Source organism: Culex quinquefasciatus, chromosome 2 (genome assembly GCF_015732765.1).
Source record: "Culex quinquefasciatus strain JHB chromosome 2, VPISU_Cqui_1.0_pri_paternal, whole genome shotgun sequence".
NCBI lineage: Eukaryota > Metazoa > Arthropoda > Insecta > Diptera > Culicidae > Culex > Culex quinquefasciatus.
Window position 1 is genome coordinate 150,058,641 of NC_051862.1, and position 24,316 is coordinate 150,082,956.

At 34.4% G+C, this 24,316-nt stretch overlaps 1 protein-coding gene across 7 annotated transcripts in view; it reads right to left on the minus strand.

The window, feature by feature from the left end:
• The window catches only part of LOC6032945 (protein rolling stone), a 130,698-nt gene extending 106,665 nt beyond the window's left edge, over positions 1-24,033 (minus strand). For 2 of the 7 annotated variants that reach the window (XM_038252227.1, XM_038252229.1), the window contains exon 1: positions 23,619-24,000. The gene's annotated coding sequence lies outside the window, so the exon portion shown is untranslated. Of the gene's footprint in view, positions 1-7,529; positions 7,913-23,529 lie in introns of those variants that run through there. The other 5 variants (XM_038252231.1, XM_038252230.1, XM_038252228.1 and 2 more) reach the window with 5 other exon arrangements.
• Positions 24,034-24,316: the final 283 nt, after the last annotated feature.

Consider the following 24,316-nt stretch of genomic DNA (forward strand, 5'->3'; position numbering starts at 1 on the left):
TCAACACCGATTTTGCGTTGAAACAAACCTTGATTTTAAAATCAACAAAATGTTTTGTTGACTCAAATATGCCTTATTTTTCTGCGTGTTTTTATCGGTGCAGGGGGGATTGGGGTTAGATGGCCATTTTCAGCTCCAACCTAGTACAGATTCTAGTTAGACTACTCTTTGATAGAACTGGTCGATCTTGGGAAAAAAAATTTTCTTTGCTTTTTATTGATTTCATAATAATGTACTCTTTTATCCTTCCTCCTCTTGCGGGGTTTTTTGCAACTAAGGCCGTTGCAAATATTTTTCAGGGGGCAAAAAAATTTATTGTTTTTTTTTCGAAAAACTTCAAAATTTTATTGAAAATTAAAGTTTCATCAACTTAAAACCAGTTAAAATGCATTTTCCCGCGTTTATAATCATATTCAGCTTGTTTGAACTCCTTTGAAAACATTTTTAATTTTCATGAAATACCAATGTACAGTCCCACGAAAAGTTGTTTTTTTTGCGAAAAAAAAAGATCCGTCAATATCTCGATGTTTTCAAAACAAATGATTGGAAAGCAACTGTACGCCTGTAAAATGCAATTTAAAGCACTTCTTTCATCAAAATGTTGAAACTTAGGCTTGCAATTTCAATTTTTATATTTTTTTATGTTTTTGCCGCAACCCCCCCGACTTTGGTCAGAGCCGAGGGACATAAACTTCGAAAAATATTTGCAACGCCTAAGAGAACTAAAATTAAAATAAATAAAGACCTGATTTTGAAAATGGCTGAGGAAATCATTATTATCATTGTTAATTATTGTTTTGAAGTAATTTGCTCCAAAATGTGTTTCAAACAGTTAATAAACCAAGCATCTATTTCAAAAGACAAATAATGCAGATTATTGCAATTTTTCCGTACTTATTAAAATAAAATTTATAAATAAAATATTGAGCAAGTAAATTTTAATTACTAACTCAAATATTAGGCAGAAGTATCACAAAACGCTTGATAAACTGCATAATATCGAAGAATTTATGAAATGATTATTAATAAATATTAGTTTTACGTCCATTCTGATCAATGGTCTCGAAATTGTTTTTTTTTTTAAGGTTTAATAGTGTCTCTCGTTTTAGTGTTGTTTATCCGTGAATTTTTATTTTCAGTTTTTTTTTAGTTTTGGTTTCTAAGATTTAAATTTATAAACAAAGTTTGGTGTCTCAATACATAAATTGAAATGTAAAAAATAGAGATGTTTGCCAAAAGATGTCATTATTTCTAATCATCCAAAGTGGTGAATTTGTTTGATTTGATATAAAACAAATGTATTGGACTGATCAAGTGGGAAATCAGGCTAATGACATAATCTATCAGATAAAATTAAGGGATGTAGCGAACAGTAGAGTCGAGCAAACTGTTTGTTTTCATCTATAGATGAGATATTTAAATAATTCTATTGAAATTCGTTAAAAGTCCCCTTTTCTCTGTTTAAGTTTGTTGTCGCATTGCAATGGAACAAAAAACTACAATGTAATTTTACATGAATTCATGTGGAAAACATGCACTCATAAAAAAAATGTGATTTTGCAAATTTGTTATGTAATACTACTACTTTTTTTTACAATTTAATCTGTCACATTCTCAAGTTGTAAAATTACCATGATTTTCAAATTCAATTTTCATGGGATTTCAAGACATGTAATGCGTTGGTTCTTGATTTGAGTGCTCCAATTGAGTTTGTAATAGATTCTGGTTGTTTTAAATTCATAGCAGATTCTGTTGAGATAACCTGTAAGTTTATTCAAATTCAATTTAGATTGAAAACAGTTGGTGGGAGAGTTTTTAGATTGGCAGCCAGCAGGATTAAATTGTTAACCCTAAACTGACATTATTCAATAGAAATGTAACGTTTATCTTAACCCTTCCAAAGGTCTCATATTTACTGGTTCCCAAAAGATCATCCCCACAGCACAGACGTTTATCGCCAACAACGGAATCAGAAAGCAGCCAGCAATGGTTGTACGAAACACTCATTAGCGAAGAAAGAATTAAAAAGACGGGCACAAGTTGTTGGGCATAATAACTCTTTGCTTTCCAGCACTCCCAACCCCCCCAAAAGAAGCGAATGAAAGAAAGCAGTACGAGAACTTACGAGAGCTGGCCACCTGAGCTCCTTCATCTGACAAAGAGGAGGGTTGGGGAGGCATTTTAAACATTGTTACCTACCCCCCTTAAGCCAAGTGGAGTGTGCTTCATGAGTGGATGAAGTTAAATAAGTAAAATGTAAAGTAAAACGGATTTTGTACTAATGTTTGAAATTATTTTTGCAAACAATTAGAATCGGCTAAGAAAAAAAAAGAATTTGCAAATACGACCTCTTTAAAGCAGTTTCACAAGAAATTATGAGCCAGCAAAACGTAATGAGCTGCACTAGATCCGACGATGGCGTAATTGGTACTTTGCCTATTAAAAAGAGGTAGAACGTGTGGTACACGTTCTGTAATCATCTCTTTCCAGAAGCCCTCACAGCAGAAGCGGATTAATTACTCTTTGCGCCGCTAGTTTGATGATCCTGTTGCTTGTGCAACAGCTTCAAAGCTTACAGCAGAAGCAGGTAAGCACCGTCATCGGTTAAGCAACTAAAGTTTTCAGAATTGTTTGGAAAACCTGCACAGCTGAAAAAGTAGTAATCCAGCTAAAATTAAATATTGCATTATTTTATGCAATTTTATGTAATTTTACACCCTGAAATATGTAGCCCATGAGTATGGGAATTCTACTTGACCGAAATGTCAAGCCGATATATGCGTTTATCTTTTCACCTTTAAATCGGTCTGATGGCCGAGTGGGCTAAGGCTGTTGGTGCTGGGTTTGATCCCGTCGGTTGCAACTTTTTTTTGTTAAGTGTCTATTTTGACGAAGGTGATGTGCATGCTTTTGCATGCGATTTTACCATCGGATTTTTTTTCTCTGTGCGGCTCAACGGCAGAGCAGGTAATCCCCATAGTATAGTGTAATCCACTATCTAGAATTTTGTGTCGTGCATTATGAGGGTTGTTTGATTTTGTAAGTATTCCCCTCGAGCTGCCTGCAGTTACCAGCGTCAACATCATATGGGGGAATTCCAAGTCTTCGTTGGATATGTACCCATTACTCAGCGATAATGGCGTGATTTTAGTTCTACAAGGGTCTGCATCGATTCAAGAGGCAGATTTAATTTATGAAAACCTTTGAGGGTGTTTTTTCCAGGAAATAATTGGATCGGGTTTAGTGCTGGGCGTGATTCGACAAGAAGCTGGATACGCGGTGAGATGAGAGGAGCTTTATCACAACCGAAGGGAATAAACGAAAATCAAAGGTTCGGAGATTAGTGTGGATTAGAGTAATTGATGACTAATTTGCATTATTGATAGAGTACTATCTCTAAAGGTTTCAAAATTTGAGCACAGTAATGTTTTTCCGTCAAGAGAGTAAAAAAATATTTGAAAGTAATAATAAATGTTGAAATTGGTGTGCGTTTAAATTACGTTATTTAAGAATGTTAGACTAATTTTTGCATTTATCATTTTCACATATTAAAATGATTGATTTTATGACTGTAGTTAAGAGGATTTCAGATTTGTAATTTCACACACTAAATCGCCACCGGCCGGCGGTAGCTAACGCGTTTTAACCTATGGCTAAGGAGCTATATGTCTCCCTGCTGGAGGCGTAGTATACATATGTAATTTCAAGCCTCATTTGAACTAGAAAATGATCATTTTGAGCAATCGTGATGTTAATTAGTCGTTTTCTTGAACTTTGCATAGAAAATGTGTGTTTTGTTAGAAATATGTCAACCACGTGGTACAGTCATCCCTCATATTCGGAACAGTTTGCAGATTGGCCAATGTTCAAAAAATCAAAGCAAATCGATAATTTGACTTAATGATTCGCTTTTACCTTCATTTGAAAATTTTTCTTGTGATCTTTCGAATGCTGTATCAAACAACTGCAAATTTAAACTTGAAATCCACAAATTCGGAACACTTTTTCTTACGGATGCAAACAAACTTTGGTTCCCTCCATGAGTACATGATTTTTAATAAATAATGACTTCATGCACTGAAACCAACGAAATTCAAGCTAAGATATGGTTTATGAATGGTCTGATAACTTTTTGTTGTGAAAATATCAGTTAAATTTAGGTCTTCCTAAAGTGGAAGCACAATAACATCTCTCAATTATGGAACATGCAATTTGAAGGCAGTGTTTTGCTGCTCTGAATGAAATAGTCTTTAGATGCAGTTTTTTTTGTTTTTTTTTAAACGATTACTTTCACCTGTGAAATAGCAAGAGAATGTCCAAATAAAGGTCCTAAAAAAAGTAGCGTCGACAGAAAAGAAACATTTGGCATGCTATTGACAAATTATCACAAAAGAGCAATTCTCTACGAAATCGGTCTTTTTTCTTCAATTTTAATTTTTGTATTTTTTAATCCGGCTGAAACTTTTTTGGTGCCTTCGGTATGCCCAAAGAAGCCATTTTGCATCATTAGTTTGTCCATATAATTTTCCATACAAATTCGGCAGCTGTCCATACAAAAATGATGTATGAAAATTCAAAAATCTGTATCTTTGGAATTTTTTGATCGATTTGGTGTCTTGGGCAAAGTTGTAGGTATGGATACGGACTACACTGGAAAAAATAATACACGGTAAAAAAAAATTTGGTGATTTTTTTATTTAACTTTTTATCACTAAAACTTGATTTACAAAAAACACTATTTTTAATTTTTTTTATTTTTTGATATGTTTTAGAAGACATAAAATGCCAACTTTTCAGAAATTTCCAGGTTGTGCAAAAAATCACTGACCGAGTTATGAATTTTTTAATCAATACTGATTTTTTGAAGGGCGTAATATTGAATGTTTGGCCTTTGTGAAATGTTAGTCTTGATTTGAAAATTCCAAAAATATTTTTTTCGAAGAGATCGGAAAATTTCACAAATGTTTCATATATTAACATTGAAAATCGAACCATTAGTTGCTGAGATATTGACGATAGAAAATGGTGGGTTGTTTGGGTGAAACTTAGAAATTTCAATTTTCCTGTTTTTAAACCTTTGCATTGCAATATCTCAGCAACTAAAGGTCGTATCAACAAAGTCCAAATAAGCAAAATATAGAGAATTTTCTCAGCTTTTCAAAAATATTTTTTTTCAAAACTGGGCAAACATGTGCACTAATTTAAAAAAATGAAAAACTGCGACTATTTTCAAAAAAGTCACTTAAATATGGCTATAACTTGAAAACGGTGCACTTTATCAAAATTTCAGTAAAGTACTTTTTGATTGCAAATTTGATTTTACATCGAAAAATGAAGTTGAAAAATTTTTACGACCAAAATTTCGATTTTTTGAAAAAATCAGTATTGATTAAAAAATTCATAACTCGGTCAGTGATTTTTTGCACAACCTGGAAATTTCTGAAAAGTTGGCATTTTATGCCTTCTAAAACATATCAAAAAATAAAAAAAATTAAAAATAGTGTTTTTTTGTAAATCAAGTTTTAGTGATAAAAAGTTAAATAAAAAAATCACCAAATTTTTTTTACCGTGTATTATTTTTTTCCAGTGTAGTCCGTATCCATACCTACAACTTTGCCGAAGACACCAAATCGATCAAAAAATTCCTTCAAAAGATACAGATTTTTGAATTTTCATACATCATTTTTGTATGGACAGCTGCCGAATTTGTATGGAAAATTATATGGACAAACTAATGATGCAAAATGGCTTCTTTGGGCATACCGAAGGCACCAAAAAAGTTTCAGTCGGATCATTTGAAAATGTCGTATGAAAACTCAAAATGCTGATTGTAAGGTCTCGGCGATAACTTGAAAATTTTAACGATGACGATGTTAGGGTTCCAAAAGTTGTGTATTTTAATTACGAAAATTTTGGTACCCTAACATGTATAGGTCTTTGCTGAAATTTTGAAGTTATCACAGTTTTAGTGGTCCCGAGACCTTCAGAAGAGCATTTTAAGTTTTCATTTGACCTTTTCAAATGTTAGGCTAGATATTAGAAATGTTTGACTATTTTTCCTTAAAAGCCTATCTAATACCCTTTCGTTTGTGCACAAGACAGCTAACATCGGTTGAAATGGTGCAAACTTATGATTTTTTGAAAAATGTGTTTTTTTTTTGCAAAAATCGACGAAAATTGCAATTTTTTGGACCACCCTAACACGGCGTAGGTCAGCCTAATGGCCAAACAAATAATACGGGTCTAGTTATTTCGGCCAGAAAATTTTTGAGCCCGATCGGGGAACTTATGTTTCGAATCGTACTGTTTTCGTATCGGATTGATGAATTGATAAAACAAGATGAGGTGTCCGGCTTTCGAAGCGTCCGAGAATTCAAATCATGACGTTATACAAATTTTCCTAAATTTTAATTATTTTGTTGCAAATTACTAAATGAGCTCAGATATTGCATTTTGGATTGTATGGCATTTAAACGCACTTAAAAACTAATTGGGTGCTAAAGCCCTATGTCAATTTTTATATACAACGGTAAAAAACACGATTAAAAACTATTTCTGATCACTTTTTTTTATTTTAACGCAAAAAAAAAAAAATTTACAAGACAACATTTTTTCGATGGATCAACTATGGTCCCCTTGGAACGAGCTGTCAAGTAGGAGCTTTTCTGTCAAGAAGGACCGCTACGTTAATTTTTCAAAATAGATTTTAAACATTTTAAACTCTTTGTGGTGGTACAAAGGGTCATTGTACTCAGAAAATAAGCTTTATCGCTGTAAACAATAATATCAGCAATCTAAGCTTCATTTTAGGACCCAATTGGAATATCTTTTGTTGAAAAAATGATTGAAAATGCCAATTCAGTAACTCACACAATTTGTTTAAAAATTATCATTTGAAATTGAGACCGCAGCGGAAAATGTACAAGCAACCTTTAAAAAATCAAAACAATGGTGACTAACTAAAATTTAATCTTTCATGTTTATACAGTGCTTAACATTTATTTCAAAATCACATTATTTTTAGTTTTTTATTTCAAAATTTAATTATTTTTTAGATTACAAATTTTAAGTGTTATTGAAATAGAATTGAAGAATATCTTTAGATTTATAGGCAAAGATTTTTTTTTTGTTTCGTCATTTACATTTTGTTTTGCCTAGTTTTTTTTAATTTCTGATCAAATACTTGTTTATTTTACAATTGATGTTCCTGACATGGTATAAGATCAAGAGTAATTGTAGTTTAAAGTAAATATTCAAAATAACTCCACGCAACGGTTTCCACATGGGCCGATCGACATTGAAAAATTGCAAATCGACCGGGGGAGGAAAAAGAAGATAATTTCGCAATAACACCTGCAGATAGAGAGAGCGAGAGAGAGGCCGAAAGCATCAGGGGTCAGCGAATTCGCATTGCTCATCATCATCCCACAAACGGCAAACGGAAGAGAGCCCAAAAGTTTTCGGATGAAATGCGAGTTTGGGGGAAAACGAAATTAAATAAAATAAAATTAAAGAAAAAAAATACATACCTACACGGTAGCAACAAAAGTCGAGCAAAAAAAAAAGCAAACTGCAACAATAAACAGCAGAGCGGTGTGAAGGAGCAACGGAAGAGGCTGCAAAGTACGGACGCTGATGATGATGAGCTCAAAGAAGAGCAACAACAAAAGCCCGAACACTGAATTGGAAAGAAAACAACCGGCACGTTTCGTTTTTTTTCGTTAAAATTCGCGCGCGCACACTGCAACTGTCACTCGGTGCCAAATTGGCCACACGGCACTTGATCTGGAATGACCCGCGGGTGCAAAAATTTTCCTGGGAACACAGCGTGAGACCACAATCGAATTTCGGGTCCAGACTCCCCCCCGCTTGGAAGATCTTCCTGCTCCGACGGTGGCTCGAACCGTACTAACTGACGTTTTGGATCTACCGTCCGAAGCAAGTCGTGTGTGGAAGACCCAAACACTGTCGGTGAGTTAATTTGTGTGTGTTTGTATGGTGGGAATGGTTCTTTTCTGTACTTGATATTTTTTGCACAAAATCAATTAAGATCAATTGGCCGTGTGTGTGTCAGCCTTCTCTAATTGTTACTATCGCTAAATGGATCGGGCAGGTTGACACGGTACGGTACACTCAGCTGCGTTTGGTTTTCAACAAAACTTTCTATGTTTGCATAAAAGCATTTTACATCATTTTTGAGTAAGGCTGTTACAAATTTGGTTCAAAGTAATTGTCACCCAGCCTTGGTTGAGGTCAAAGAGGAGCAAAAAAACTTGCTCAATGTTAAAAAATTTGAAGCAAAGAGGTTCACAAATTGCTTTATACAATCTGCACATTATCAAAAATTCAAATACCGTAAAACGGGGTGACTTTGATAGGTTTGCGATTTTTCCGCAAAATGAAGAGTACAATTAAAATACGTACGGAATGGTTCAGAATCATACTGACCGTGGTAGAGAAGTGTTCAAAGTACCTCATAAAGAACTTTTCATAAAATATTGAAAAGTTTAATAAGTTAATTAACTATAGTTAAGAAAATGTTGATGAAAGTCATTTTTTTAAACTTCTCAAAGTGTCATGATTTTCTCAATGAACATGCTTTTGAATCGGAAAATGGAATGCATTTTAGGATGCTTTGAACAATTTTCCACATGGAGAAGGTTAAATAAGTTTGTAAATAATTTATAATATGTGTTTCTGAAACACAATTTAAAAAAATCTTCAAATCTATAGGTAATTTCAGTTGAACAAATTTCATGTAAAATGTAAAAACTTGTGATTGGTGCTTCGAATTCAGTATGAAATGCAATTTAAATCGATAGTTTTATAAACAAAACTAGTTTTAACAAATTTCTGGCAAAATTCCGACATTTTAGCAATTTTACCTAAAATTTCTATGTATTTTGTTAAAAAGCTTGTAAACTTAGTTAACTAAATAAAAAATGATTTTTTTTTTCTTACAACTATATCTGCTGCTTTAGTGATGGTACATTTAACGTACAAGTACAGTTTGAACATCTCAAATATAATTTCAATAAGAAAAACTATGACTATCAAAGTCACCTCGGAATTTAAACTAACAATTTTGAACGTAACTATTTTTCTAAACACTATTGAAAAAACTTGGAAAGACTTGGAAACTTAAAAAGACTTGATGTGGCGTACGTCAGTACATGTTTTAGAAATAATAATCTTTAGAAAAACCTTTCCTGCTGGAAAATATCCGAACCATTTAATTGAAGATTAGGTTTGGTATTTCGCTAGCATACGCGGTTTGCTTTTTAACTATCCTTCGTATTTGACCTTGGGCTCAGTTCTGGTAAAAACAGGGCCCGTTATATTTGCCAAACAAGTGTTCAAACCCATGTATAAATATGTGTTTAAGACACAAATCAAATAAACATCTAGATCAGTTTTTGCTTCTACAACTGATACTACAAACTTCATTCGATACGTTGGGCATAGATGAACCAAATAGAAATTGGGATGAATATTCTTAAGATATGTGTGCATGACGAAGTTGGAGTTTGTAATTTCGCTTTGAAAAATAAAAATTCTAAAGCAAGCCCTAGTTTTTTTACGAGTCTTCCCTAGTAACATTTTAGGTTTTAAGAAAGACATAAGAGCCTATTTAGGCTGTGTGAGGGTTTTCAGAACCATCATAAAACCTGTAAGTTTAAAATGTTACTGTAGCGGTTGATAGCGATGAGATTTCATGGCAACCTTTTTAGACTTTAATCTTCGAATTGAAATATCCCAGATAGTTTTTGATCAAATTTGATGAAATTAAATATAGGGAATTTTTCAAAATTTTTAATTGAATGCTCTCAAAAAAGATTTCAAATATTGAATTAAAATTTTGCCTGTTTGGGTGATTCTCCACCAACTCACACGAAATCGGGAAAAGATGCCCCGACCCCTCTTCGATTTGCGCGAAATTTTCTCCTGAGATGTAACTTTTGTCCCAGACAACGAAACCGTTTTTTGATATCTCGTGACGGAGGGATGATACGAACCCTTCAATTTTTAAACATGGTGAACATGGTATGGTGATGAGATGAAAATTTTGTGTTATAAGAACTTTTATGTAAAATTGAAATAACGTAACTTTCATCGAAAAAAAAAACACTTAAAAAAATTTAAAAACTCTCCCATTTTCCGTTATTCAATTGATTTTTAATAACATGTCATTTTAAGGGATATTTAACGTTTTTTTCGAATCTTTATTAACCCAGAAGGTTAAATTTTTAATTTAGAGCCAAATTTTTCATTTTAAAATTTCGTGTTTTTTAACTTTGCAGGGTAATTCTTAGAGTGTAACAATGTCGTATTAAGTTGTAGAGCAGAAAATTACAAAAAAGACATGTAAACATAAGGGGTTTGCTTGTAATCATCACGAGTTATCGCGATTTTAGGAAAAAAAGGTTTGAAAAAGCTGGTCGTCGTTGATCATGGCAGTTCATGGTTACTCGGGTCACTCGCGACAGACCACGAATGACGAAATAAAAAGAAACACAAAAAAGTAACTTTTTCAAAAAAATTTTTTTGTTAAATCGCGAAAATGATGGCTATAAGCTAATGTTTACATATCAAATTTTTTGAAATTGTCTGCTCTGCAACTTTGAAGAATATCATTATCTTTTTCACTGAGATCTTTTCAAACACGCACGAATCAAAATGATCATCGTTCGGTCAAAACGTTCATCGTTTGTGCAAAACGAGAGAGAATTGAGATAAAAATGTCCATTCCGGATCCGGAATTTCTTCGTTTTCTTGACATTCGCGTCCCATTTCCTACTCCCTTATTCCTGTTTGTGACTTTTTACATACATTGGAGTTCATCGCTCATGAATGTGAGTTCATTGTAGCTCGTTTGAAAACATACATACCATACCATACCAATCAGCTTAGAACACCATACGCGGTGCCCGTGCTGTATCAAGAAGGTTGTTCCATGTGCCGTTTGTTCCGGATCCTTATTCCTTCTTGATTGTTCGTAATACTTGAATTTTCGGTATGCAGCCGGATTGGGGCTGCGATACCTAGTCTCGGAATGGGGCTGCCACCTTGAAGCTACCGAGACCCAGCTCCGGTTTTCTCTCGACACCGCAGGCATCAAACTTTTTTAAGTTACTTTTTCAATGAGACAAAAATAATCGTAGCAAACTATTTATTTTTGTGCACATTGTCAACTAGTTGAATGGGACGCTATTTAAGAAAACAACGCTTCCAATTACACAAAATCTAAATCACACAAACTTAATCGTTCTTCGAAAAGAGGAAAATATTGTCTGTTCATTTAAGATTTACTTTACTTAAATTCTTAACAAAAAGTATAAGATATTCTTCATCGAGAGTATTTTTTATGCAACCGAGTGTCGATCTCTTTATCTTGATCGGAAGCTACCGTTTCTGAGAGAGCTCATAAACATTTCATCAGTCACGATTGTAAACATCATTCTCTAACAAAAAAGTCCCAACTGAAACATCACAAAAAACCGTCACAATCACTGCGGAAATTCTAGCCCTTCCGAAAATCCCACCCGTGACGGTACTCTGCGCGATCATATGATCGGTCTTCGTTTTCCCCGCTTGCTCTTTTTGCTCTTTCTCTTTCGTGTGCGAGCAACGAGCCGAAGCCGGCCGGCGGATTTGTGCACTACTGCCGTGGGCTTTTACGACCCTTTCGCGAATGAGTTTTGGGCCGATTCCTCTTTTTCCACTTCTTCGTGGCTTCCACGTGGAATAGACGTGTGTCTGTGCGAGTACTTTGCAATGTTCAGGTGCTCTCTATTTGCTTTGCGGATTTTCGCCGATCTCTCTCGACGTACGTCATCGGATGATTTGCGAGAAAATTTGCACACTCTTTTGCACGTGCTTCCAACTTTTGGTGAATGAAAGAGAATGGGGTGAACGGAAAAAAATACAGTTTAAGATCATGAATGAGGTGAATCACATCAGTTGTGTGGTTGAGCTGAAGTAAAACAAATCGTATTTTTTTTTGTTGTTTTCAGGATTAACTGATTGAAAATGTATTGAAACTGAAAATAGGGTAACAGTATTTGAATCCTGCGATCACCTAATGTTGGTATATCAGCTCATTTTAGTTCAATTGCAGTTTCTAAATGACGTGTCTAGTTGAAATTTAGTTTCACATAGCTCAGTAGGAAGACAAACCATGACAAAAATTGTTAATCTCTCATTTATTTCTCTTTAAATATAATGAACATATTTTTTATTGTTCTATTTTATGTTGATCAGTAAAGATGCATAAAAATTCGGAATCTAATACGGAACGCTATAAATCCTGAAATTTCCACGATCCGTACGAGAATATCCGAAAGCTTTCCAATAAATAAAGCAATTTCATCCATATTTCATAGCGCACCACATCTGCGAGCAACATGCAATAAATGAATACAGGCGAATTTATGCGATGTTCTGTCAAAAGCTGGAAGTTTTCCGTGCTCACATTCTCTGCCGTTCATTTACATTATTCATTCGCAGGAATCGAGCCAGAGTTGCGTAGAAAATAAATCGATTTAGGCAGATCGAACGTGTTGTATAGTTTGTTATATTTCCTTTATCGACGTTCTGAGCTTAGAAACATTCATTCAATGAATTGGTGCCTTCCTCACATAGCAACATCTGGCATTCCAAAGTAAGCTTTAGTTGGGTCTAGTCGAATCAAGTTGAATCGAGTTGAGTCAAGTTAAATCTCAATTTGGGTCAAGTTGATTTTCACAAAAACACATGTTTTAAAAAAAAAAAAGGCTCGCCTCCAATAAATTCGCAATTTTTTTCGAGATGTTTAATGTTATTTTTTTTGTTTTGGTGAAACTTTGTCCATGTCAAATGAAGCCAATCTGCATCTTTGGTTTTTCCATACAAGGCTCCATATAATTTTGTAGGCTGTTCATACAAAATGAGTTATTGATAATTCAAAATTCTGTATTTTGTGAAAGGATTTTCCTATCAAATTGTTGTATTCGGCAAAGTTGGGACTTTTCAGATAAAAAAAAACTAGGTTTACTGATTTTTTAACCGATATTTTGACTTTCTGTCACTCAAGTTTGAATTCCCGATATTACATTTAAAAATTTCAAAATTTTTAATGTTTTTTGGGACATTTTTTAAAAAATAAAATTAAATTTCTGTAATCAATCAAAAATGTTGTCAAACAATATTTCAAAAATCATTTTTTGATGCTATATTATACTTGCTGCTTGCAAAAGAACCCTTGCAATAAATATTTTCGAAAGGATTAAAAAATTTCCTGATATTTTGCGAGATTTTGCAACACTGAGAAAACTCATTTTTCACCAGAAATAACCTTTAAAAGGCTGCGCTCAGCAACCAGCAGAATTAAATTGTAGGAAGCATTTAAACAATATTTTTGCAGGGCATCCTTGACTAAGTGTTTTCAAATGGAAACATTTTCCGAAAAAACCTGTCAATGCAGATAACTTGATAACTTCATCAAAAAGAAATGGAATGTATTATGAAATTTTGTTTAACAACCTTCGGTAAACCTTCATCATTTCATAAAATTTAAAAATTCACCTGAAAAAAAATCTTATTTATGCCTCCTAAATCCACCTTCAACTACACACATTAACTCAGGACCAAATTCTAAGCAAATGTATGTGTGTATGATGGGATGTTGATCAATCACTCGATTATCTCGACACTGACTAAACCGATATTTTCCGTTTGGTCTTATTGGATCCGTATTGGGGTACCATAAGTCACCATTAAATATTATAAAATTTAGATAAGTATTTAAAAAATTATGATTTAAAAACGATTTTTGTGATCATTCGAATAAGGGTCTTTTAAATCGGTTAAATTGCCGAAACAAATTTTAAGCATAACTTTTCAAGTAATTAACTAAATTTTATAATACTTAGATTGAAAATCTGACAACCCTATCAAATGAGCACTTTAGTGTTTTATAAAATTTATTGAGGCTGGATCTCGGACATTTTTCAAGAAAATCATGCCCGCACCTATCTTGTGAGCTATTGTTGGATCACGGCGTGTTTTCTGGGCAACCTCAAGGAGAAAAAATAGTCATCGCTACTGTCAAATGTGTCTTATAGGAAATTTTCTCAGCTTTCCAATGCCTCTATGAGCGAAATGTTTCATCGGGAAATTTCTGAGATATTTATTTTTTAAGTAATTTGTTCTAAATTCCTGTATTATTTATTATAAACTTTGTAATAACTGTTCTGAAAACTTGTCGAATTATGTTTTTCATGTGTCATTTACTCATTAAAATGTGCAAAATAAGGCAATAAACAACTTTAGAGAAGGTTGCAAATCGCTAAACATTTGTAAAATTAAGTTTAACCGAGCTTTTGAATATATGGGATTTATTCAAAAATGAAAATCAGAAAACCTTCTTAAAAATATTATTTCCAAGAATTAAAAGATACTCTTATTGAGATGAGAAAATAATTTTTTTGCAGGTTTGAGATTGTTATGTTTATTAATGGATGTTTATGAAAAAATATGATACTTCTTAAAGCATACATGAACCGAAAACATGGATCCAAAAGATGATTTAAAATCGAAAATGTACTACCAATTACTATTGCAAGGTCAAAAAGTCATGTTCTCATGTGTATGAAATAACGAAAAAAAGTTTTACTGTTGAAAATTCATTTAAATGTAGGAGTAAAATTTGTGTGTTTTAACTCTGAATGTTGAAAACACTGCCAAATACATTTTTTGGTTTAAATAAAAACAAAATTAAATTAAATTAAATTAATCTAATCTAATCTAATCTAATCAGACCCTAGCGCAGCCAATCTTTCGAAGGGATCCTGGAGAGTGCCTTAGGTTAGATGACGCCTAGCACTCTTCTTGTCATTTATTAACATTTGTAGTGCGCCATTGCATTGAAATGCATTGAAACATCACAAGCGTTAAAGCGGCCAGGCCTACTGCGTAAAGCCGTATCGCAGAGATGTTTCGTAATTGGGTTGAGTTTGAGCACTGAGTGTTCGAACAACAACACAATTCTGAATCGACAAGGGAGGAAGAAGCGTGGGGACACACCACCATACGCTCCGAGATTTGGTTGTATTCGTTGGGAGCACCATGCTAAGAAGGTTTGGTACTCCGGGACCCTCTGGGATGGGACATTGTATTTCCACGTGTGCCCTGGACACTATTTGCCGTGGTTATAGCGCCACAACTCGCTCAAATTAAAATAAAATAATATTAAATAAAAAAAATCCAACAGAGTCTTCCTTTCCAAACTATTTAAACAAAAATCAAAGTATTTTTGAAACGTTTTAAAAAGATAAAATAAGACTTCTATAATATTGCTGATTCCTTGATCATTTCATACAAAATAAAAATTATAAAAATCATTTCATACTCATGAAAAGTTTTTCTCCTGAAGCTCGCCACAGCAATTTTTAGTTCAATTTTGAGTGTATAACATGTTTTGTATCCATGCAATTGATTAATGTTTGGTTAAGGAAATATATATTTTTTTCATAAAAATCTAGTGATATCCTAACAAATCTCAAACTTGCAACAAAAAAATTGGTTTTATCAGCTTGATTCAAGCTAAATCCGAGCAGAATCGTGATATATATCGTACACAAAAATTATGTTATTAACTTTTGATTATTGTAAAACATATTTTTTAATACGGTTTTATGATTTTCTTTTCTGAATAAATCTCATAGATTTAAAAACTCGGTTAAACTTAATTTTGAAAATATTTAGCGATTTGCAACCTTCGCCAAAGTTGTTTCTTGCCTTATTTTGCACATTTTGATGAGTAAATGACACCCGAAAAACATCATTTTACAAGTTTCCAGAATAGATATTACTAAGTTTACAATAAATAATACAGGAATTTAGAACAAATAACTTTAAAAATTGATATCTCAGAAATTTCCTGATGAAACATTTCACTCTTAGAAGCATTGGAAAGCTGAGAAAATTTCCTATAAGACACATTTGACAGTAATGATGACTATTTTTCTTGAATTGTTTGTTCTAGAAAACACGCCGTGTTGACCATTTGAATGAGTCGAAAAGCTATCAAAAGTTATGAGCACTAATTATGTTTAAACTTTTTTCAGAGGCTGGATCTTGTGTATTTTAACTGTCTTTGGATGAGTAATTAAAAGACATTTCAAGCGAGCCAAACATATTGAAGGTCTGAAACAAAAGTTATAAGCATTCAAGTGTTTTTTTTTTAACAATTTGTTGAGGCTCTGATATTTTAATGAAAATAATGTCCGGATCTATTATGTGACATATCTTTGGCTGGGTATTCATAAGACTTTTCAAAAAAGACAAAAAGTTTGAAAATCTGACAATCCTATCAAAAGTAATGAGCATATATATCAATATTTTACCGATGGAATATTTCTAAAAATTTATTTTTCTTGAATAAGCGAATAAATCGATACTTTATGACCTAAAACTCAGAGGCATGTTTTAAAATTTATAATCTTCAGAAAGCACCCGTGAAATAAGAGTCGAACCCAAGACCATTTGCTTACAAAGTGATAATAGTTAGCAGTCACGTTAGTTAGTGTCAAATCTGTCGTTGATGATGTTTAAACAAAAAAAAAATGAAGTGCTTTTGTGATGAAATTTATTTTAAAGAATTTATTCAATGATTGAAAGAGAGTGAAATAGCGCAATCGACCTCTCTGAGCCATTCGCTGCACTAACCGATTCGAGTGAGAGGGAGAACAGCAGAGAAAGTTTTCAGTAGCGAATTCATCAGATCAGTTTTGCATCGCGTCCGATTCGTGCTCGCGAGTGAATGCGTCGATTTTGAGCAATCAGGATCCTTGAAGACAGGGTTGTCAGATTTTGAAAGGTGTTACCTTAACAACTGTCCAGCAATCTACAGTTAGACGTTCCTGAAGGTATTTTTATCAACATTCAAGATATCCAATATCAAATAGTTAGGCTATTTACAGACATAGGCAGAATGTTCACATTTTTTTTTAAAGATTCTTGAAATTCGAAACTTCAAGTTAACTACAGCTCAGTGCGGCCAAATGAATTGATAAATCGGCATAATTAAAATTCATTAAGCCCAAACTAGTGCAACTTTCAATCCAGAATCACAAATCAAGCTAAATCGCTCGCGTATAAAAATAACACGAACCCAGCAAAGGAACCAAAGCCATTACAATAACGATTTTTCATTCCAAGGATCGTTATCCCGCGTGAGGTGTGTGTAGATTGGTGTGTGTTGCACCAGGAGCATTGATAGAGCTCCCCCCTCAAAAAAACCATTACTGGCCCAAATAATTCCACTCTACACACTTCGAAGGCAGAAGGCATCTTCCCTGCAGAAAGCTTTTCCACGGACAAGTTTTCCAGCAGTTTCCAGCACACTGCCTCCATGTGGCGCAGATGTGCAGCCCAACGGCGGCGTCGACGGTTCGCCTTGGCACCGAGCCCCACCGGCAAGGACACTCCGGGAAAACGGCCTCAGCTTCATGGGTTCTCTCCCTTCCTTTCTGTGGTGTGAGTAAACTGGGAGGCTCGAGTATATTACACATACATTGTTTTTTTTTTGCTTTCTTGTTTGCTCCATCTTACTAGTGTTCCATACAAAGTTCCACCACTATACAAGCAATAATAACTTTATGGTTAACTTGGTTCTTGTTCTTCCCGCGAGGTTCTTCGTGTTCTTCAATTATTCACATAATGGATTGTCCGCTTGATTGTGTGTGTGTTTATTGTGCAACATTTTCTTGCCTTCCGAGAGAGCATGATAACAAGAAATGAAAAGCCTTCAACATCTCCTACCAGGACCAGGACAGCTTTATTGGGCATGACTTGAGAGCGTGGTGCAAACAATACAAAAAGGCGAAAAAGAAAAAAAATCGCCGGTACTATACACTGTATTGTCAATTAATTGTGCCGTGACAGCATTGTGTGTGTGTTGATTAATGGTTGTTTCGTTGATTATTTTTTTTCGGTGCTGCCGAGCACAACACAATACGTGCACATATTTGCTTCAAACTCTCACGCTGACATCTTCAATTGTGTCGCATGTCGGCGGCATCGTTCTGAACCGAGTGGATGCTGTTTATTAAGTTGGCGCTTTGATCCGATTTGATCTTTAACTTCCAGAGAGAGATTCGGTATGGATGGTTGGAATAGCTGTAAGAGGTGGACTTGGCGCAGGGTGTGGGCATGGGCACAGACAAACGCGATAGAATGAAATCATTTTCATAAAAACAAATCTATCTTCCATTATCATATGAAAATTGATGATCGAAAACGTTGGCAAAACTAAAGCTTAACAGTAATTATTATTCATTTTTATGAAAATCTATGATTTACTATATTTATTTTACCTCAAATATCAATGTTCCATCTAGCACGTAAGCGGACAAAAAAAGGCTGAAATTTACATTTTCATTGGATTGAAAACCACCTATTCAAAATACATTGGATTATACTTATTTATGTTTTTTTAAACAAATAAAGGCTTTATGATCTTTTTTTCAATTTTGAATTTTAGGACAACCGTTTACGTCACACCAGCTATAGAAAATAAATATTTTCATGAACTTTTAATTCATAACATAAAGCACAGAGCAATGAGGTTCAAGGCATTTTGTGATCATTTTTGATTAACATTTTGAAAACTAGGTTTGAAATTTGAAATTTAATTTTTTGATTTCCCCCTTAAGCTAATGGACAACGACTTTAATAAAAAAAAATGCTTCAGTCTTTTGTTTAAAATAAACTAATTATAGAGACCCTTTTCATTTCTTGCATATGTTTCAAATTTGCTCAAATTAAACCATTTGATTCCATTCCAACTCACACAGCAGTTTCCCCGCTCCCTTTTCGATCTTTGCTTTATGTAGGTCCCTTTAGTTTTTGAAATTGAAATTTTTGAATTATTTCATATTATTTAATTTACACGCATGATAAAAAGCAAAGTTTCACGAAAATTGAACAACATTTATAAATTTGGAATGATTTGATAGAAATCACTCATATCCAAACTGATTTTTTCAAACTCATTCGATTATTTTTTCTTCATTCCATTGACGAAGCCAACCCCAATTTAAAATTGTTGACTGGTTTAATAATTATTCCAAGCAAGATTATAACTGTTGACTGGTGTTTAATTTGAGTTATTTGGAAATTTACCTAATATTCTCACATAAAAATTCTAAAATGTAGAAAAATAATTAATTTTATGTAAATTCACACCAGAGGTGAGAATATAAGATACAATTTAGAAATGAAATAAAATAATGTGGTTAATCTAATAATTTTGTTAATTTAATAAAATTATTTAATAAAAAATTAAATTTAAATAGTTTCTGTCAAGTACAATAAAATATCACTAACTTTAAAAAATATAATAAAACATCGCTGCTAAAAGTTTAATTCCAGGAGGTACACAAAAATATAAAAACAGAAATATCAATATGTCATGACTGCATTTGCTTTGCAATAAACTTATTTTGGAAATTTTTTTTATCAAACAAACACTTTTTGTGGTGCTTTTTATCTTAACGTTGCACATCAACCAGAGCTCTTGCATCAATATTTTTGTTACAAATATTTGAGTATTTTCGAAACTATGGAAACTATCGATCTAAATTTTTATTCATCCTCTTAAGTACTGTCTACAATGCGATTTACAACCAAATTTGCCTATTTTTACAATCAGATTGTTGCAGGATTGGGTCTTTGGTTGCTGTACACCCTTAATTTCCATATTTTAAATAAAAAAATTCAAATACACTGAAAATGAAAAAAAAATGAAAATATCTCTCAAAATCATATCACACCTTTTTAAGTAAGCGCATGTATCATTTCAAAATTTATCCTAAGTATTCTTTTGTACATTTGTAGCCAACAATTCCATTTTTTCATTGATCTCAATGAAATTCCGAGCTCATATTAGGGATTAAGGCCAAGTACAGCCATACATTTCAGCCCTGCAATGGTTGGCGAATAGTCAAATTAGAACCAGTTTAGTATGCGTGTATGTCCAGAGATGCCCAGTTTTATTTAGGCTCTTATTTGACAATTTAAAGAGAAATAATGAAATGTTTATGTAAAGGAATACAAAATAACCACCAATTTATGTATGTACAGCTTTGCATTTTGTTGTATATAATTCGTATAAAGAATAAAAGGGCTTCTAACATTTTAACAGTGTAACATGAAATTTAAAAGTCATTAATAAAAAAATAAACCATTTAAAAATAGACCGAGCCACGTGGCCCTGCGATAACGCTTCCACCTCGTAAGCGGTAGATCGGGGTTTAAAGCTCGGCTCGAACCAACACAACTGGCGACCTTTTCCTTCTGGATTCGATTGCTTAGTAAAGGGAAAGAAATGTATCATCACAAGCTGGTCCTTATCACGATACTTATTGGGTTATTGTTAACATTCCATACGTCGCCATCCCTACGTATGGAATGTTAGCCATCCCTACGTATAGAATGTTAGCAAAAACCCTCACATGTTAACATTAAGTTAAGTAATAGCCACTAAATCTGCTTTGTAAATGCGGACCCGATACTCTTTCTGGGTCATGGGAAAAATTTACTATACCACAACCTGTATTTCGCGAGAAGGGTTATCGAAAAATAAAATCATAGCCCATTGAAATCACATATATTTGTCATATTTTATGTATTGGCACTTATGAATTATGATTTATTTAAGCCAACCATAATTGGATTTTAGGTCAAAACTATATTAAACTGTTTCAGTTCAATAGAGTGAATCCACACAGAAAAAAATGATGGTAATATTCATCAGGAAACGGTGACAGATTTTGTGTCATAAAAGAGACAGTACATTTGTATAATATTACAACAGGAACTGGTGAATATTCATCAGCTTCTGATGAAGTTTCACCAGGTTCAGATTTTTGTACATTTCTAAAGTAAAATTACTCAAAAAGAGATAATATTCGCCCAACAAAATTTTCTAACTTCCAAAATTAATTTTTTTTCTGTGTACATGTTCAAAAAAGTGCAACTGAGAAGTTTTTCGATTGAAATTTTTCGAACGTTTTTTTGTGTTTCTACGCATAATTGTCCCGTGGGTCCCTATTCACCCCATAAGTCCCTTAACATCCCAGTTAGCAGTTTATCACTCTTTTTTGTAATCCTCTTGCTAAACAATAGGTAAACAAGACACAGTTCTTCGTAAAACTGATAATTTCGTCAAAGTACTAGTAGTACGAAAAGTAAACGTCAAACTAAACCTAAAATTGACAAAAAGTCAGAATCGACCAAAAACGGCATAGGACAATTATGCGTTGAACGGCAGATGTGCACACAGAAGAGTCGCGGGTATCTCATTGATGACTATGAGACACTTTTAGATTTGAATTTTCAATTTTTGTATTTTTTTCATCAACATTTTAAGGTGTTACATTTCTTGGATAAACTTTTTGCCTTCCTCACCTTACTGAGGAAAGACTTTAAAATCACTCGAAAAATGAACTTCTTAATTCAATCTCGTAGACCTCAGAACTCAGAATCAAATTCTGAGCAAATGTCTGTGCGTGTGTATGTCTGTAAGTCCGTGCACCGAAAAATATGCACTCGATTATCTCCGGACTGGCTGAACCGATTTGGACCGTTCTGGACTCATTCGATCCGTCTTGGGGTCCCACAAGACCCTAGTTAATATTATAAAGTTTTGTTAAGTACTTTAAAAGTTATGCTAAAAAAACGATTCTGGCTAAAGTTTGAAAGATTGTAAAAGGGTGGTTTTTGTAAGCAAACCCGTCTGATCATACATTTTTAGAAAGGTATTTGAAAGACCTTTCCAACAAGCTCAAAAGATTGAAGATCTGATAACCCTATCAAAAGTTATCAGCACCTAAGTGTCATTTGTACACATTTCAGAGGCCGGATCTCAAATATGTTGATGAAAAAGTTGTCCGGATCTATCATGCGACCCATCGTTGGATAGGTAATAAAAAGACCTTTCCAACAAGCCCAAAAGATTGAAGATCTGATAACCCTATCAAAAATTATGAGCACCTAAGTGTCATTTGTACACATTTCAGAGGCCGGGTCTCATATATTTTGATGAAAAAGTGGTCCGGATCTATCCGGAGATCTGCCTTCCGGGATTTTGCTGATTTGAAACTCCCGGGAAAAATGAACAGATATATTTTTTTACTGCCTTAAGGCTTACAAAACTTTAAAGTTATATAACTATTAAAAGTTAACAATTTTCATGAAACAGTCCCGTAGGTGTTGTTCTAATATTACGTCCAATGATTTTTGGGATTCTAGACCCCATACTCCATGTAGATATGTTGTAAGAAGTAAAATTTAGATTAAATTTGTCGGTTTGACATTCTTACTACAGAAACAAATATGTACATAATTGTGAGGAAGGCACCAACCACCATATCGGTGGATTAAGTAACGTTTTTATTAAGTGTTCTAATAAATACAAAAAATAGACCGATCCGACGGTCGTACACAGAAAAAAAATTATGGTAATCTTCATAAGGAAATGGTGACAGATTTTTTTTAAATAGATTTGAGAAATTACATCAGAAACTGGTGATGTTTCATCACGCTCACATTTTTACACATTTTTTTGTAAAATAACCCAAAAAAGAGATAATATTCAACCAACAAAATCTTCAACCTTCCAGAATTCAACTTTTTTTCTGTGAACAAAAACTAAAGTGTCTCATTGTTACCCATATACTCAAAAGCATGTGAAACAAACATTTTTTGGATTTAAGTTAAATTTTCTTTATAATTTTAGTTTGAATTGAATAAATAAGAATTCAATAAAAACAAAATAAAACGTTAAAAAATTAAATAAAACTGATTCAACCTCCTAAACAAGAGAAAACAATCGTATTCGGCCTAGTATTGAGCAATAATGAACAAAATAGGTCAAAAGAGCTAAGTGTGAACGCTTTTTTTTGGCAGTTTTCGGAGAGATCGATATAGTTTCGCAGTGCTTCGAAAGATGCACTCCAACGTGAGTGTTTGCAACACGAAACTTTTTTGGCAAACGTTCCCATTTCGACGAAACATCTTCCTGATTTGAATCTCTTCTTCTCGGAAAATCCATAATGTTGATGTTTGGAAATTCTTAGTAACAATCCTAAATGAAAATCTTTGATTTCTCCTGCGATTTGCGGGAAAGCATCATTCGAATCAATCAATGTTTTGCACTTCTGATCTGCTCCCAGCATTTTCGAAGGGTCTGAAATGGGGTGATGGGTCACATACACACCGCGCGCACACATACACTGTCAAAATTCTTCTCCCGTCCGGAACGCCTCGGGGCACCACCGACACCACTCTGTCTGGCGATTTTTTTCCGAACACTGCAAATCCGCGGCTCTGTTTTTGGGTGGGGTTGTTTTGGGATTGCCTGGCTGCTGTAATCACACCCCGGACCAACCCGAGGGGGGTGGGGTCGGTGTGTACAGATAAATCACAACCCCACACGCACACTCACAGACACACACACACGTGCACTTAGTCACTCGTAATCATTACCGGCACGTGGCTCTTCGAGACCTTTTTAGGGAGGTTTGTTCCTGGAACCCCCTTTGGGGTCTCTACTTCTTCGCCGAAACCTTCGTCACCTTGAAGATTTGTCCTGAACTGAACGCTGGATGCTGCTGCTTCCGCTGGGTAATCCTTAAGGGGGGAACCTCCTTAAACCCCCTCGTCCCAAATGAATTCGGGACCCTCACACAAACCCGATGATATAACGCTTATTGACTTTTTTTTGGTGTGTCACCACACCAAATCACAAACACAGACACACTCACAGGGGTGCACACACCACTCCCGAAAAGGATCGACCGCAATCCTGGAATCCACGGGTTGAGGAATCGACTCACGGAGAGAGCGGAAGGGAGGATCCAGCCCACAAACTAGAAAAACCGACCTGCAACGTACGCAGCACCACCGGAGGAATTCGAACCCGACGTCAACGGCACTCGCGATGGGAATGCGGACCGGAACCACGACGACCACGGCTGCGAGCTGCTGCTGAGACGACAATGCGATGTCCTGGCGGAACTGTGAGAGTGAGAGAGGGAGAGCGAGCTAGAGAGTGAGAGAAAGAGAAAGATAGGGAGAGTGGCTCTGTTTGGAGTTTTGGGTGAAAACGGTGAACTTCCAGAAAGAGCAATCGGTTCTCTGTGAAAACTTGTAGAAAAGCTAGGCCGTTAGTTTTCTTTTACGATTCTATGACAATTTCCGGAATTCCATTTTCCGGAATGGACGTTTTCCGGAATGGACATTATCCGGAATGGACGTTTTCCGGAATGGACGT